This window comes from Lepisma saccharinum, chromosome 8, assembly GCF_977018435.1.
Source record: "Lepisma saccharinum chromosome 8, izLepSacc3.1, whole genome shotgun sequence".
Classification (NCBI taxonomy): Eukaryota; Metazoa; Arthropoda; class Insecta; order Zygentoma; family Lepismatidae; genus Lepisma; species Lepisma saccharinum.
In genome coordinates, this window is record NC_139236.1 from 88,100,916 (window position 1) to 88,117,541 (window position 16,626).

Here is a 16,626-nt window from a genome sequence, read left to right on the forward strand (position 1 = left end):
CAGGATTCGGATTCGGCATTCAAGTCCAGGATTCGAATTCGACATTCAATTCTAGGATTCGGTTTCGACATTCAATTCCAGGATTCGGTTTCGACATTCAATTCCAGGATTCGGATTCGGCATTGAAATCCAGGATTAGGATTCGGTATTCAAGTCCAGGATTAGGATTCGGCATTCAAGTCAAGGATTCGGTTTCGACATTCAATTCCAGGATTCGGATTCAGCATTGAAATCCAGGATTAGGATTCGGTATTCAAGTCCAGGATTAGGATTCGGCATTCAAGTCCAGGATTAGGATTCGGCATTCAAGTCAAGGATTCGGTTTCGACATTCAATTCCAGGATTCGGTTTCGACATTCAATTCCAGGATTCGGATTCAGCATTGAAATCCAGGATTAGGATTCGGTATTCAAGTCCAGGATTAGGATTCGGCATTCAAGTCCAGGATTAGGATTCGGCATTCAAGTCAAGGATTCGGTTTCGACATTCAATTCCAGGATTCGGTTTCGACATTCAATTCCAGGATTCGGTTTCGACATTCAATTCCAGGATTCGGATTCGGCATTGAAATCCAGGATTAGGATTCGGCATTCAATTCCAGGATTCGGTTTCGACATTGAAATCCAGGATTAGGATTCGGCATTCAAGTCAAGGATTCGGTTTCGACATTCAATTCCAGGATTCGGTTTCGACATTCAATTCCAGGATTCGGATTCGGCATTGAAATCCAGGATTCGGATTCGGCATTGAAATCCAGGATTCGGATTCGGCATTGAAATCCAGGATTCGGATTCGGCATTGAAATCCAGGATTCGGATTCGGCATTCAAGTCCAGGATTCGGATTCAAGTCCAGGATTCGAATTCGACATTCAATTCTAGGATTAGGATTCAGCATTGAAATCCAGGATTAGGATTCGGTATTCAAGTCCAGGATTAGGATTCGGCATTCAAGTCAAGGATTCGGTTTCGACATTCAATTCCAGGATTCGGTTTCGACATTCAATTCCAGGATTCGGATTCAGCATTGAAATCCAGGATTAGGATTCGGTATTCAAGTCCAGGATTAGGATTCGGCATTCAAGTCAAGGATTCGGTTTCGACATTCAATTCCAGGATTCGGTTTCGACATTCAATTCCAGGATTCGGTTTCGACATTCAATTCCAGGATTCGGATTCGGCATTGAAATCCAGGATTCGGATTCGGCATTGAAATCCAGGATTCGGATTCGGCATTCAAGTCCAGGATTCGGATTCAAGTCCAGGATTCGAATTCGACATTCAATTCTAGGATTAGGATTCAGCATTGAAATCCAGGATTCGGATTCGGCATTGAAATCCAGGATTCGGATTCGGCATTGAAATCCAGGATTCGGATTCGGCATTGAAATCCAGGATTCGGATTCGGCATTCAAGTCCAGGATTCGAATTCGACATTCAATTCTAGGATTCGGTTTCGACATTCAATTCCAGGATTCGGTTTCGACATTCAATTCCAGGATTCGGATTCGGCATTGAAATCCAGGATTAGGATTCGGTATTCAAGTCCAGGATTAGGATTCGGCATTCAAGTCAAGGATTCGGTTTCGACATTCAATTCCAGGATTCGGATTCAGCATTGAAATCCAGGATTAGGATTCGGTATTCAAGTCCAGGATTAGGATTCGGCATTCAAGTCCAGGATTAGGATTCGGCATTCAAGTCAAGGATTCGGATTCGACATTCAATTCCAGGATTCGGTTTCGACATTCAATTCCAGGATTCGGATTCAGCATTGAAATCCAGGATTAGGATTCGGTATTCAAGTCCAGGATTAGGATTCGGCATTCAAGTCCAGGATTAGGATTCGGCATTCAAGTCAAGGATTCGGTTTCGACATTCAATTCCAGGATTCGGTTTCGACATTCAATTCCAGGATTCGGATTCGGCATTGAAATCCAGGATTAGGATTCGGCATTCAATTCCAGGATTCGGTTTCGACATTGAAATCCAGGATTAGGATTCGGCATTCAAGTCAAGGATTCGGTTTCGACATTCAATTCCAGGATTCGGTTTCGACATTCAATTCCAGGATTCGGATTCGGCATTGAAATCCAGGATTCGGATTCGGCATTGAAATCCAGGATTCGGATTCGGCATTGAAATCCAGGATTCGGATTCGGCATTCAAGTCCAGGATTCGGATTCAAGTCCAGGATTCGAATTCGACATTCAATTCTAGGATTAGGATTCAGCATTGAAATCCAGGATTAGGATTCGGTATTCAAGTCCAGGATTAGGATTCGGTATTCAAGTCCAGGATTAGGATTCGGCATTCAAGTCAAGGATTCGGTTTCGACATTCAATTCCAGGATTCGGTTTCGACATTCAATTCCAGGATTCGGATTCAGCATTGAAATCCAGGATTAGGATTCGGTATTCAAGTCCAGGATTAGGATTCGGCATTCAAGTCAAGGATTCGGTTTCGACATTCAATTCCAGGATTCGGTTTCGACATTCAATTCCAGGATTCGGTTTCGACATTCAATTCCAGGATTCGGATTCGGCATTGAAATCCAGGATTAGGATTCGGCATTCAATTCCAGGATTCGGTTTCGACATTGAAATCCAGGATTAGGATTCGGCATTCAAGTCAAGGATTCGGTTTCGACATTCAATTCCAGGATTCGGTTTCGACATTCAATTCCAGGATTCGGATTCGGCATTGAAATCCAGGATTCGGATTCGGCATTGAAATCCAGGATTCGGATTCGGCATTCAAGTCCAGGATTCGGATTCAAGTCCAGGATTCGAATTCGACATTCAATTCTAGGATTAGGATTCAGCATTGAAATCCAGGATTCGGATTCGGCATTGAAATCCAGGATTCGGATTCGGCATTGAAATCCAGGATTCGGATTCGGCATTGAAATCCAGGATTCGGATTCGGCATTCAAGTCCAGGATTCGAATTCGACATTCAATTCTAGGATTCGGTTTCGACATTCAATTCCAGGATTCGGTTTCGACATTCAATTCCAGGATTCGGATTCGGCATTGAAATCCAGGATTAGGATTCGGTATTCAAGTCCAGGATTAGGATTCGGCATTCAAGTCAAGGATTCGGTTTCGACATTCAATTCCAGGATTCGGTTTCGACATTCAATTCCAGGATTCGGATTCGGCATTGAAATCCAGGATTAGGATTCGGCATTCAATTCCAGGATTCGGTTTCGACAATGAAATCCAGGATTAGGATTCGGCATTCAAGTCAAGGATTCGGTTTCGACATTCAATTCCAGGATTCGGTTTCGACATTCAATTCCAGGATTCGGATTCGGCATTGAAATCCAGGATTCGGATTCGGCATTGAAATCCAGGATTCGGATTCGGCATTGAAAACCAGGATTCGGATTCGGCATTGAAATCCAGGATTCGGATTCGGCATTGAAATCCAGGATTCGGATTCGGCATTGAAATCCAGGATTCGGATTCGGCATTCAAGTCCAGGATTCGGTTTCGACATTCAATTCCAGGATTCGGTTTCGACATTGAAATCCAGGATTAGGATTCGGCATTCAATTCCAGGATTCGGTTTCGACATTGAAATCCAGGATTAGGATTCGGCATTCAAGTCAAGGATTCGGTTTCGACATTCAATTCCAGGATTCGGTTTCGACATTCAATTCCAGGATTCGGTTTCGACATTCAATTCCAGGATTCGGATTCGGCATTGAAATCCAGGATTCGGATTCGGCATTGAAATCCAGGATTCGGATTCGGATTCGGCATTCAAGTCCAGGATTCGAATTCGACATTCAATTCTAGGATTAGGATTCAGCATTGAAATCCAGGATTCGGATTCGGCATTGAAATCCAGGATTCGGATTCGGAATTCAAGTCCAGGATTCGGATTCGACATTCAATTCTAGGATTAGGATTCGGCATTGAAATCCAGGATTAGGATTCGGCATTGAAATCCAGGATTCGGATTCGGCATTCAAGTCCGGGATTCGGATTCGGCATTCAAGTCCGGGATTCGGATTCGGCATTCAATTCTAGGATTAGGATTCGGCATTGAAATCCAGGATTCTAATCCGGGATTCGGATACGGGATTCTAATCCATGACTCGGATTCGTGATTCGAATTCCCATTCTTACAATGGATACACTGCAAGTTGTGACGAAAAGCTGACGTCATTATTCAGCTCGGCTGCAGCTGGCTGCGAGGGGAAAGAAGAATGCGAAGACTTCCCTGGCTTCCCGAGCATTATTTATAACCCGCTGCAGAGATCTCGTTACTAGCTTGTCCAAATATGCCGTTAAATCTAACGTTCCACAAAGGCGTGGGGAAAGGAGAACGTCCCGGGGCGCTTTCACCACTTGGGAGAAATGGGAGCGAATCGCACGGAAATATAACAAGCCAACAGCCATATATCATTTCCTACCGAGAGAAGATTTCCGATCATACATCTCGGCGTAAATCTTCCAAAGGACACCTGGATACCCTGTGATCATTTTATCCGCTCCAGGGACGGGAGTATGTAAACTGTGAAACCTCGAGTTTTGTCGGATCCACAATGAAATTTATGCATGGAGTTTGGCGCGATTCTTCAAGATATTTAGAAGTATTTGATTGATTTGATTCAATTTTGGTTTAAGTCCACTTTATGCACAGAAAGGCTAATCGGGACTGAACCTACAGTTTAAAGTGGTATCCGAGCCACTGTGCCATGTGCCTCCACCGGGTATCGAACCCAGGACCCCTTCATCACAAGGCGACGACGTTACCACTACACCATCGGGGAGGCCCGTCTGTAAGTATTTGTCATCGCACACGAAATGTCGGATTTGGCAGTGAAACTTCCAACAACAGTAACTCAGTAAAAAGGAACCTTCATTAATCAAAATACGCACCATTCGATGCTACATACATCTCCTAACGAGATACTAGTGCATTAATGCCACTTTCGTAGTTCGATATTATGGACTGAAGAAACTCCTCAAAGGCGTTTTTGACAGCTGCTTCATTGGTGAACCTTTTCCCCTACAAATAATGGTCACAAGACTTTAAAGAATGATAGTGGATTGGCGAGAGGTCTGGTGAGTAAGGTGGACGCGGAAGAGTCTCATAGTGCAAGTGTGCAGTTTTTGCACTGTTGTTCTTGCAACATGGGGCCTCGCGTTGTCGTGAAGCACTAAAACGTCATTTCTGTTGGCCAATCTAAGCTACTTACCAAGTAATTTCTTATGCATTTCATCCAGCTGGGTGCTGTACTTCTCAGCATTCATTGTTTCGCCAGCTTTCAAGAACGAAAAGTGAATAATACCAGCAGTACAGCACCAAACATTCACCACTATCTTCTTCAGATGAAATGCCAGTTTCGACATGTGTTGAAACTGAAAGTTGAAATTGAAATTTTAAAAAACTTGGCATTGTTCTGAGTTCAGTCCACTATTTAAATAGAAACTGGATTTAACTTTCTCCCCTGCCATAAGCATCTATCACTTTGAACTGTTCTTAGTTTTTTTATACTTTTTCACAATGCGGAGAGACCACTTATTTTGCTGTCTTTGATGACACACAGCACCCATATTTTCACGCTACAATTTCACCATTTGAATTGTATGAAGTTTTCCCCATATCTAATTGGAGCCCCCCACCCCCCGCCCTCCTCTGCGGGCGCCATTCAACATGAATGTATTTTACTAGATGTTAGGAAACGATCAGAGAATATAAACTATCTGCTTCATGCTAGATATTCGGAATGAGGCTTGGATATACAGTTTTAGTATTAAAGTTGAGAATATCTGCCCTAGGAATATGCGTTTGTCAAGAAAACTTCTCGACACACAACTTTACTTTGAAAGTACTAACTTTGTCTTCTATGCGAATATACTCCAAAAGTAGAGGAAATAAAGTGACACCTGCAGGTCCTCTCCCTCTCTTGAAAAACTATTTTTACGCTCTCACCATCTTACGATGAAAATTTATGAGGAAGGAAAATGGGAAAGAAGAGCCTAACCCAAGCATCATTCTCATCATGATTCGACTGGAAGAGGCCCGAATTGAACCCAGCGCACTCGTAAATAAGAAGCAAGGCACTTCAGTTCCCTTCGGTCGGTTCCGACAGAGGGTTAAGTGATGCAGAAGAGAACCCATTCACTCTCTCCCATCTCTCGGCGGGACAATAAATTCGAGAAGAGATGGAATCGCAAATGACTGGAAAGCAAAACATCGAGAGGTCGAATTGCTTCGACGGCTTTTCCCACGGATTGTTCGAAAGTTTAATTGAGGGTCCTCGATCCATAAGGGAGCAATTTAACGCCAGGATAATCGGATTGGTAGCAAAACAATACAAGGCCGAAGACTCGGGGCTCTTCTGCGTATAGAGCGCCTGCTAGCACTGTGCTGGGATGGAAGATTAGGAGAATAGAGGATATTGAAACACACTGACTGCAGGTCTTGCTCGAATTTATAACAATTGCAGAGGAACAGGACCCTGATGAGTGGGGATATTTGGAAGATATAGTATATATATATATATATATATATATATATATATATATATATATATATATATATATATATATATATACACAGGGTGTTATTTTAATGACGCATTTTAATTTTGTATTGGGTTGCATCAAAGATAAAAATGTTACTGTTTGTTTTTATGTCCTCTATACGTTTCTGTTGTCCGTGGGCGCCATTAAAATGACAACCTTTATAATACTGCTGCTTTTCTCGCTGCTTGCATATACCGAGGGGGAGCAACAGAGTTTGTAAAATAGGATAAGGTCAGTAAGAAACATTCTACTACCTTAGTGACAATGAAGTTCGACCAGTCACAAATATAGGAGTGCGTTGTGAAAGAAGGAGAACACATGCATATGCTGAACATATTTTATTCAGCAGGCTACATGGAACAAAGGAAAACATAAATTTCCGCTGCAACGCAGCAATGTATGGTGTCCACACAAAATAAAACATTTTCGTCCATCTACACGTGACATTGAAGTTCGACCACTGTTAGAGGGGATCCTGTTTACCATGGTGTGACGCCGCCCCGTCGGCGAATAACTGTGGCAATGCGTCGGGGCATGCTGCGGACGAGTCGTTCAAGGTATTCCACATCGATGCGATGCCATTCCTCCTGCAGGCAGGCGATAAGAGCAGCCACTGTCGTGGATCCCCTCTGTTGCACACGTCGCTTAAGAACACGCCACACATTCTCAATGGGCGACAGGTCGGGACTCGATGGTGGCCATGGCAGAGTTCGCACGTGATGGCGAGTCAACCATTCTCTTGTCAGCCGCGCTGTATGAGGCCTGGCATTGTCGTGTTGAAAGATGAGACGCCTCCTGTGGAACAGGTGCCTTCGCACTGTGGGAAGATGCCGCTCCAGTATGCTTGTATAGGCGTGTGCATTCACAATGCCCTCACAGACGTGTAGTGGGCCAACCCCAGATGCCGTCATGCATCCCCATACCATCACTGACGCAGGTTTCTGTACCCGACGTGCATAACATTTTGCTTCATTCTGTTCCTCCTTCCGACAAATGACTGTTTTCCGTATTTTCCCGTACACAACATTGAAAATGGATTCGTCCGTCCACAAAACCCTGTTCCACTGCCGAAATGCCCATCCCCGGTACATTCGTGCCCACCGTAGTCGATTGCCTTTGTTCAACATGGAAAGGAAGGGTTTACGTTTCGCCTTGTACACTCGGTAACCGCATCGCTGTAGGTAACGGCGAATGGTTCTGGTTGACACTTCAATGTGAAAGCGTTCTCGAGTCCACAGTCGTAATTCGGCCACAGAAACATGATTGTTGGTCTGGATATAGCGCCTAAATATCCGTAGGTCACGCACGCTCAGCAGGCGTTTTCGACCGGGGGCCTTACCTGGCTCTGTAGTACCCGTATTTTGGTGGTGTTTGATGATGCAGTGGACGGTTGACTTGTGTAAGTTCAGTTGGCGCACTATTTCCCGTTCACTGAGTCCATCCCGTTGCAACTCCACCACTCTTCTCCTCACGGTGTTGTCAATAGGTTTGCCCCTGTCCATGGTGATGATGCACTGCGGTTCCTCGGTGCACAGCACGCGCTTATATACGGCGGACTCCCTTATCGTGTCCGTGACGTCATGCTTCCGTCGAATGCGCCACTATCTGGAATGTTCCGTATGGGTCTGGTGCCTGGTCGATGTTCAATGTCACGCGTATAGTTCCCCGTTTTCGTTCTTTACGTGACCTTGGGTGCAACATGCTGGGATCACGATTCTTGCCTGCTCACACGCCTCCTCTTACACACATGCGTCACTTCTGCGGGTCACCCATTCCACCGCCTATGCCTCTGTGTATTTAATCACGTATTCCTTTCTGGTCGAACTTCATTGTCACCAAGGTTGTAGCAACTAAAATAGGGAACAAAGTTCGGACGTAGAGGACGGACAGAAAGGACATACGGGCGTTTAGGATGGACAGAAAGGACATGCGAGCTTCGAGAACGGACAGAAAGTACATACGGGCGTCGAGAACGGACAGAAAGTACATACGGGCGTCGAGAACGGACAGAAAGTACATACGTTCGTCGAGAACAGACAGAAAGTACATACGAGCTTCGAGAACGGACAGAAAGTACATACGAGCTTCGAGAACGGACAGAAAGGACATACGGGCGTCGAGAACGGACAGAAAGTACATACGGGCGTCGAGAACGGACAGAAAGTACATACGGGCGTCGGGAACGGACAGAAAGTACATACGGGCGTCGGGAACGGACAGAAAGTACATACGGGCGTCGAGAACGGACAGAAAGTACATACGAGCTTCGAGAACGGACAGAGAGTACATACGGGCGTCGAGAACGGACAGAGAGTACATACGGGCGTCGAGAACGGACAGAGAGTACATACGGGCGTCGAGAACGGACAGAAAGTTCATACGAGCTTCGAGAACGGACAGAAAGTACATACGGGCGTCGAGAACGGACAGAAAGTACATACGGGCGTCGAGAACGGACAGAAAGTACATACGAGCTTCGAGAACGGGCAGAAAGTACATACGGGCGTCGAGAACGGACAGAAAGGACATACGGGCGTCGAGTACGGACAGAAAGTACATACGGGCGTCGAGTACGGACAGAAAGTACATACGGGCGTCGAGTACGGACAGAAAGTACATACGGGCGTCGAAAACGGACAGAAAGTACATACGTTCGTCGAGAACGGACAGAAAGTACATACGAGCTTCGAGAACGGACAGAAAGGACATACGGGCGTCGAGAACGGGCAGAAAGGACATACGGGCGTCGAGAACGGACAGAAAGGACATACGGGCGTCGAGAACGGACAGAAAGTACATACGAGCGTCGAGAACGGACAGAAAGTACATACGGGCGTCGAGAACGGACAGAAAGTACATACGAGCTTCGAGAACGGACAGAAAGTACATACGGGCGTCGAGAACGGACAGAAAGTACATACGGGCGTCGAGGACGGACAGAAAGTACATACGGGCGTCGAGAACTGACAGAAAGTACATACGGGCGTCGAGAAAGGACAGAAAGTACATACGAGCTTCGAGAACGGACAGAAAGTACATACGAGCTTCGAGAACGGACAGAAAGTACATACGGGCGTCGAGAACGGACAGAAAGGACATACGGGAGTCGAGAACGGACAGAAAGTACATACGGGCGTCGAGAACGGACAGAAAGTACATACGGGCGTCGAGAACGGACAGAAAGTACATACGAGCTTCGAGAACGGACAGAAAGTACATACGGGCGTCGAGAATGGACAGAAAGTACATACGAGCTTCGAGGACTGACAGAAAGTATATACGGACTTCGAGGACGTAAAGAAAGTCCATTCGGGCGTCGAGGACAGGCCGGTCAACGTGGACGGATAAGTAGACCACTTTTCGGGACAAGGACAGGGTGGAACAGTCTGGCAAAGTAGAAAACCACGGATTGCATGGGGCTGGATTCATAATCCGGTAGGCAAACATGCACTTCCGAGGCTCAGGGTCTTCTATTATAACCATCATTTCGTGAGAATAAACAACATGCGTGAGCTTAACTTCTCGTCGAGCTAAGGTCCACACCCACCGTCTCATAACCCTGCCATTTATCACACCGAACCTTCTCACGGAAGGAATATGTTGCAAGGTCGCTCTCACGAGTATGCGAAGGTTGAAACGAAATAATTCTACGAAAAGCTGGGACCAGCAAACAAGAGAAACGTAAAAATGGGATAATTGGAAGTTTTCTGCCACCACGTACTGTTACCTTTTCCTAAACCCTTCAGGCTGTATTTTTGTCTTCCAGGGAGTGAGCTCAGCTGTGGTAGTTGGGGGGTGGGTGAGGGAAGATGCTGAAATGGCTTGTCACTTGCAAACGGAGCCTCCCAATCCCGCGAAGGCACCCAAATTGGGAGGGCTTTCATTTCTACCGAGCGGTAACTGACGCCCGGGAACAATGGCCTGTCACTCTCGCAGCGGTGGATTTTGGAATTGGACGAGTCCAATTGCGCGGCTGCAGCGACAGTTAAAAACTCCGTGATGGTCTACCTTTTTACAGGAAACGAGCCTGTCACTGCGGTTGAAGAGACGCAGGAAGTTTGTTTGCGGTACGTTTCGCCGCGCGAAGAAAGAGAGTGGTACTTTCGTCACTTCAGCCAAGAAATATTAAAGTCTGCGAGAAGGTTTATTCTGGTACAATTTTGTCACTAAGTGGTCTGTCGTCTGCGAGCTGTAGTTCCAAACTTACGTTCTCTGCAAACACGGAGTGATTATGTTGTTGCACGAGTCTTTCAGAAGGGCAAGCAAATAACATCAATGAGCAATTCAAGTCCTTGCTCCCTATAAATCGGTTGCCGTCCCCTCTCTTCTGCTGTGACTATGACAACCAAGGCAAGCTCTGGCTAGCACAGAGCAAGGAACGCGCTGCTGTCTCCAATGCTCATTTTAGTGTGTGAAGGCACTCATACGATGGATGCCAAGGACTTCCTGCAGACAACAGACCGCCTAGTGGTGGAAAGTTTTCCAAGATAAACGTTCTGAGGTATAATGACTGCATCTGGAGGTTGCACCCAGAGACGTGCGAAACTAAGGACTACACTGCTCCTACAGCCTCTGGATGCAATCTACACACAAGCATCCATCCAAAGGAAAAGATAACAACAGTTATATCACTTGTGCATTGCATTGTGCGATGAAGGCACATATGGGTGGTGATGTAATCACCACCAAGCACTGACCAACCTTATCCCTGCAGGTTAGCATTGATTAAAGATGATTGAGCCGCTCTATGCAAGGACACTGCCAGAAAACTTGCCGCTTGAGATCCCCCTTCCCGGCAACCGAACCTGGACCTGCAGTGTGGCAATTAGACACCGTATCGACTGGACCAGCGCGGTTCCTTTCATCCATACACGGGAATTCATCAATTTTGCCCTGTTTACACAGTTCCAAGAGTGTTTCTGGATGCAACCCCTGGAGGCAGCCATTAATTTTGCACTATGCACTGTCTCGACAGGTGTGTGAGTCTGTATCCAACCTATTCGTAAGCATCCATCTAGACGCACATTGACGACAACTTCTCATGGTTGCATCCAGAGGTCTTTGGATGACGGCAAGGGGTGGCAGTGATGCAATCCGAGGGCGTCTTGTTGCCTTACACAGATCCTGGATGAGAGATCTCGGGTGAAAAATCTTCCGACAACGTCCCGGCATAAAACGGCTCTGGGGCTCACTCAACGCAACCTCTCATTGGCACCTGGGGGCAATCACGATGATTTGTCATCAGAGTTTTGTCGACGAAATTTTTGCCTTCTGCGAGGGGCCTCTTCGGTAAAAGAGTTGCTAACACTGTAGCAACCGAACTGCTCAATACTTTTCGACCACCTTTGGGAATCAGATGAAGTGAGACTGTCGCTACATGCTGGCATGATGGGGAACAATTTAGTGTCATTATTTTCCTTTGAAAACCGTATCACGAGGTAATCATCTTATCTCGTTCCCTACTTTTTTTCTCCTCTGAGTTTGACGAAGCAGGAAAACGCGCGATCCGATCTACTAAAATGCGAACCATCAGGTACATTATGTCCCCGTTGGCGTCCCAATGTTGACGGTACAAGAAAAAAAAAAAAAAAACGGTCTGCACACTCCTTCCTCCGGCGTACCGTAATTTTACCCGTTTGCTATCTAATCTCCGTAACGTGACTGTCGCGCACAAAATCCCCGGACCTCGTATCGCAGTCGTTTGGTAACGCGGTCCCGGCCAAATGACGATACATCGTTCCGCATGCGTCGGGGGGGAGAGGGTGGGTGTGTGTGCATTAGCCCCCCTTGTCATTTTCGGTCGTCCTCTATTTAATGCATTGTATCTGGCGCGGGGCTCGAAATTTACAATGGGCAAGCCTAATCCGGTGGCTTTTGCGGGATGCCCTAATGTTCATATTCCGGCATTATTACGTGCTGAAGGGCGGGGGGAGAGGGGGCAGCGTCCCCGTGTGCAGGCAGTTCCATTACCCGATATTTGAAAGTCGTGTAACCTAGCTCGGGAATGCCTGATTTATCATTTTCAATGTTAACGCACGGATTTTTTCCTCGTTCGTTAATTTCATTTGCTAAGCAAGTTGCAGCGTCACAAGCAGGCACTTATTTTTTCTCCTTTTTTTTGGTAACCCCGTTTCGCAAGCTCGAAATTAACTAATTAAATGGCACCAACATTACGCTTGATGTAATGAACCGGGAAAGCACTTTCGCACTAGGATTTACCTTTATTTACATACAAAAAGCGCATAGAAACTAGATCTGCGAATTTTTCAGCGAGTTCACGCGCTGTGAAGCTGAACCACGTCGAAGGCCTTTACAAGCTCTATTCAATCCACTTCTAATGAATAAATATAAAGCGTTTACCGTGGCATCGTCAGTAATGTCAATTGCATACTTTGCTCTTCAGCAAAGAAAAACAGTCCTGAAGAATATTCCCTGTTTTGATGTGTCGTGTAGAAATCTTTTCTCAAGGATTTGAGCTTTGTTATTTACCTCCGCTTTTCTGCCACTCTTGGCTAAACTCCGTACCAGCTAACTGTAGACCAGGCGAACGAGAACAAGTCTCTGCGCAAGTAGTGACGCGAGACGGCTCCACCAATGAACAGCGAGAGAAACGGGATTGCGTAATGGGCGACGGGAGTTACCCGAATTCCTCCTTCCCTATGCAGCGTTGCAAACTTTTGAAAAGGATAATACCGAACGCACATGGCAAACGGACCGTATATTTGTCTCCAGCTCCGTACGATTGGTTTAAGAATTTCTTAGGGAAATATTAGGGATAAAACTGCAAAAGCAAATTTTGACAAACCGTGCATTCAGCTTACGGACTAAGGTCTGGACCGTACGGTTGGCAACACTGCGCTTTCAACACTCGATTTTCCTCCTCTGCCGATATGCGCGGCCCTGCTGTACAGTTAGCTAAGACAGGGTATAATCGCGACGGTGAGAATGATAATATGATGAAACTGATGAAGAGACAATCACAAAGAGCACCGATGGCCAGGCAGGAATTCTAACCCGGGATTCATGACACCGTAGCACGCTTTGCTAATCTCTCCCGTTACGGAGGTCGGAATTCCTCAAAGATAAAACAATAACAATTTTATATCAACGGCCTGACACGTCACCACCCATCCGTGGAGGCGAAGTTGATTGAATTGATTCATTATGTTATTTCGCTTTTCTGCTACTTTTTAGCTAATCGCGAAGATGAAGATGAATGCTGAAATGGATGAAAGGATATTCATAAACACAAAAGTGGAGCACACAATGTAAGTCCCGGCCGTGAGTTCAGACGCCAGAGCCCCGCTAGTCTGCAAAATACAGTCCAGGGTGTACTACTTGGAAGTTTGGAAGTGAGGTTGGTATTTGAGTGTCACTCCTTCGGTGGTCGTGTAAGCTGGTAATATGAGTAACTTACCTGTACACACCACTCAAATAGTGAAAATAGGGAAGTTGATGAAATGTTATCTTTTTTCTGACATCTCAGACACGATGCCCACTAAATGTACACAAAATTACCCCAAAAAGGTAATTTTAAAGTGTATTTTTTGCCAATTTTCAGGTTTTAGGTCATTTTCCCCGATTTTCGGCATTTTTCCATCATTTTTCGCAATATTCGGTGTATTGTTTCGTCATATTTTCCCACTTTTTTCATTTTGGTAATATTCTTGAGTATATTCACCAAGGTGAACATAGGCCTATATATATATATCTTGGAGGATTGCAATTTACGAGCAAACGAAATGCTGAACTGGTGACAGTCTTTGTTGCGTCGGGGGAAACCACCAGGAGTCCGTCTGGGGCAAACTCAGATTTAAGATCAGATAAGGAGAGTCTGGAAATATCCTGACCAGGCGGTGAAACCCGCGGGGAAATTCTTCTGGATAAGCTGTGATGTTTGAAGCAACCTTTTACTTGAACTTCAACGAACCATCCTAGTATTCACTTTACGAAATAGCAATTAGAATTTTGATAACTTCAATGAAACTCGGACGTCACTATTTAAAATTTCCATATATTTTATCACTTATTGATCTACTGTGTTTTGTTTCTTTATCGTTGCCATGGTCAAAAATGTATATAGAAATGTATACATCGTAATTTTACATTATCAAGAATGTGATAATAATTAATTATACATCATATTAATGCAACGTTTTCCAAAATATAACAAAACAGAAATTGATAACATAGATATATCATCGTGTGTATTAAACACAAAATTAAATAAAACATAATAAATTAAATAAATGTGAATCTTTGGGACAGTCACATGTTCGATCGGGGGGGGGGGAGGGACAGGAGAGGGCTGCATTTTCCTTAATTTCCTTTACTTTTCAATTTTTAACCTGAAACTAACAAATGTAATGGTCATTTTTCCCATTTTTTAGGTCATTCTATAGGTCATATACCTACATTTTTTTAGATCATCAACTTCCGCTCCCTAGTGATAAATTAACGAGATGGCACCACTGCAAGCGATTTCTTATCCATGCAGCGAACGACCAAGAGAGCCAGCCGTATGCACTACATCAGATGGTAAGTGTGCATCTGAAGTACGTAGGCGCTGCAAATCAATCACCATGCACCCCTCCTCCTCTTTTTTTTCACTCAAGCATTAGTCTGGAAAGCAATGCACTTTTGACCTTGCCATTTCCTTAATGTCAAGCGTATGGAGCGGTGCAATCAGTATACAGAGAAGTGACGTCAATCGTTCGAGATCCAGCCGGACACAACCGCTTGAGTTGATCTTGGCGTTGGTGACATTGAGAGACGACAAATTGTCCGTACAGGATGCCGACACAAGTTTACGAAATTTCTCATAGCATATGGAATCATGCGATAGCCGTGGGTTACTGATAGGGTTTCAGCTCATTTCCTCTAAAAGGTATAAATTTAAGAAGAAAATTGGAGAAATTGCACGAAACGTAAGATTATAAACACAGTGTCGCAAGGTCTGGCAAGCAGCTTATCACTGGGTAACGTGTGGTCAGCGCATCGATTCCCATCGCCGCTGTTCTCTGGCTTTCGAGACCGGAGTCCGCTACCATTGCGATCAAAAGTGTCGTAATGGGATCATCCTACACACATACATACAAATATGCATTACATAGATACATGTACAGGGTGGGGCACGGGAACCGGACGAATTTAAAAAAGTCACTACAAAGTTATTTTTTGCTGGGGGAAAAAATATTTACAGAGATATATAGTGAAGATCATAGCATGTTATGCTATTCATGTGCGAAACATTACATCGGCCAAATGGCGTCCATTTTCGCGGATGCAACTTTGAAGGCGATCATGGTTTGGTTTGAGTTGGTGTTTTAAGTCCACTTTATGCACAGTAAGGCTAATCGGGACTGGACCTACAGTTTAAAGTGGGATCCGAACCACTTGTGCCTCCACCGGGTATCGAACCCGGGAACCCTTGATTACAAGGCAATGACGCTACCACTGCACCATCGGGAAGGCCCTTGAAGGCGATCATGGAAATTAGCTCCACTTTCTGCAGCATGTCTCTTGTCGATTTCCTACAGCGCACCACACGGTCACTTTTTGCCTGCGGAGGGGTTTCTGATGGAGTTGTCGGGGATTTTCCACAGCCCAGTGGCGACAGTTCTGTTTATTTACTGAACCATTTAGGTGGAAGTGAGCTTCATCACTCATCAACAACACCATGTCTTCATTCCCCACATAACGAGTAAACATTCCAACACAAAACAAAACTACTATAACTGCTAGTAACGGAACATTTGAATGTCTATCATAAAATGCTATGATCTTCACTATATATTTCTGTAAATATTTCTTTTCCAGCAAAAATTAGCTTTGTAGTGACTTTTTCAAATTCGTCCGATTCCCGTGCCCGACCCTTTACATACATACATCTATACGCCGTCCCCCGTGGCGAAGTGGTTATCTTAGCGCGCAACGACGCCAGGGGTTCCGGGTTCGAATCTCGGCCTGAGCATGTGAGTGCCCATTCATCAATTCCATGATATCATCACTCATCCTCATCTTCGGGATTAGTCAAAAAGTTGCAGAAAAGCGGAGTAAAATATGCCAAATCAATCAATCA

At 45.1% G+C, this 16,626-nt stretch overlaps 1 protein-coding gene across 1 annotated transcript in view; it reads right to left on the reverse strand.

Moving 5' to 3' along the window:
* ttv (exostosin glycosyltransferase 1 ttv) overlaps nt 1-16,626 on the reverse strand; it is a 592,853-nt gene that overhangs the window by 277,581 nt on the left and 298,646 nt on the right. The gene's annotated exons all lie outside the window — the stretch shown is intronic.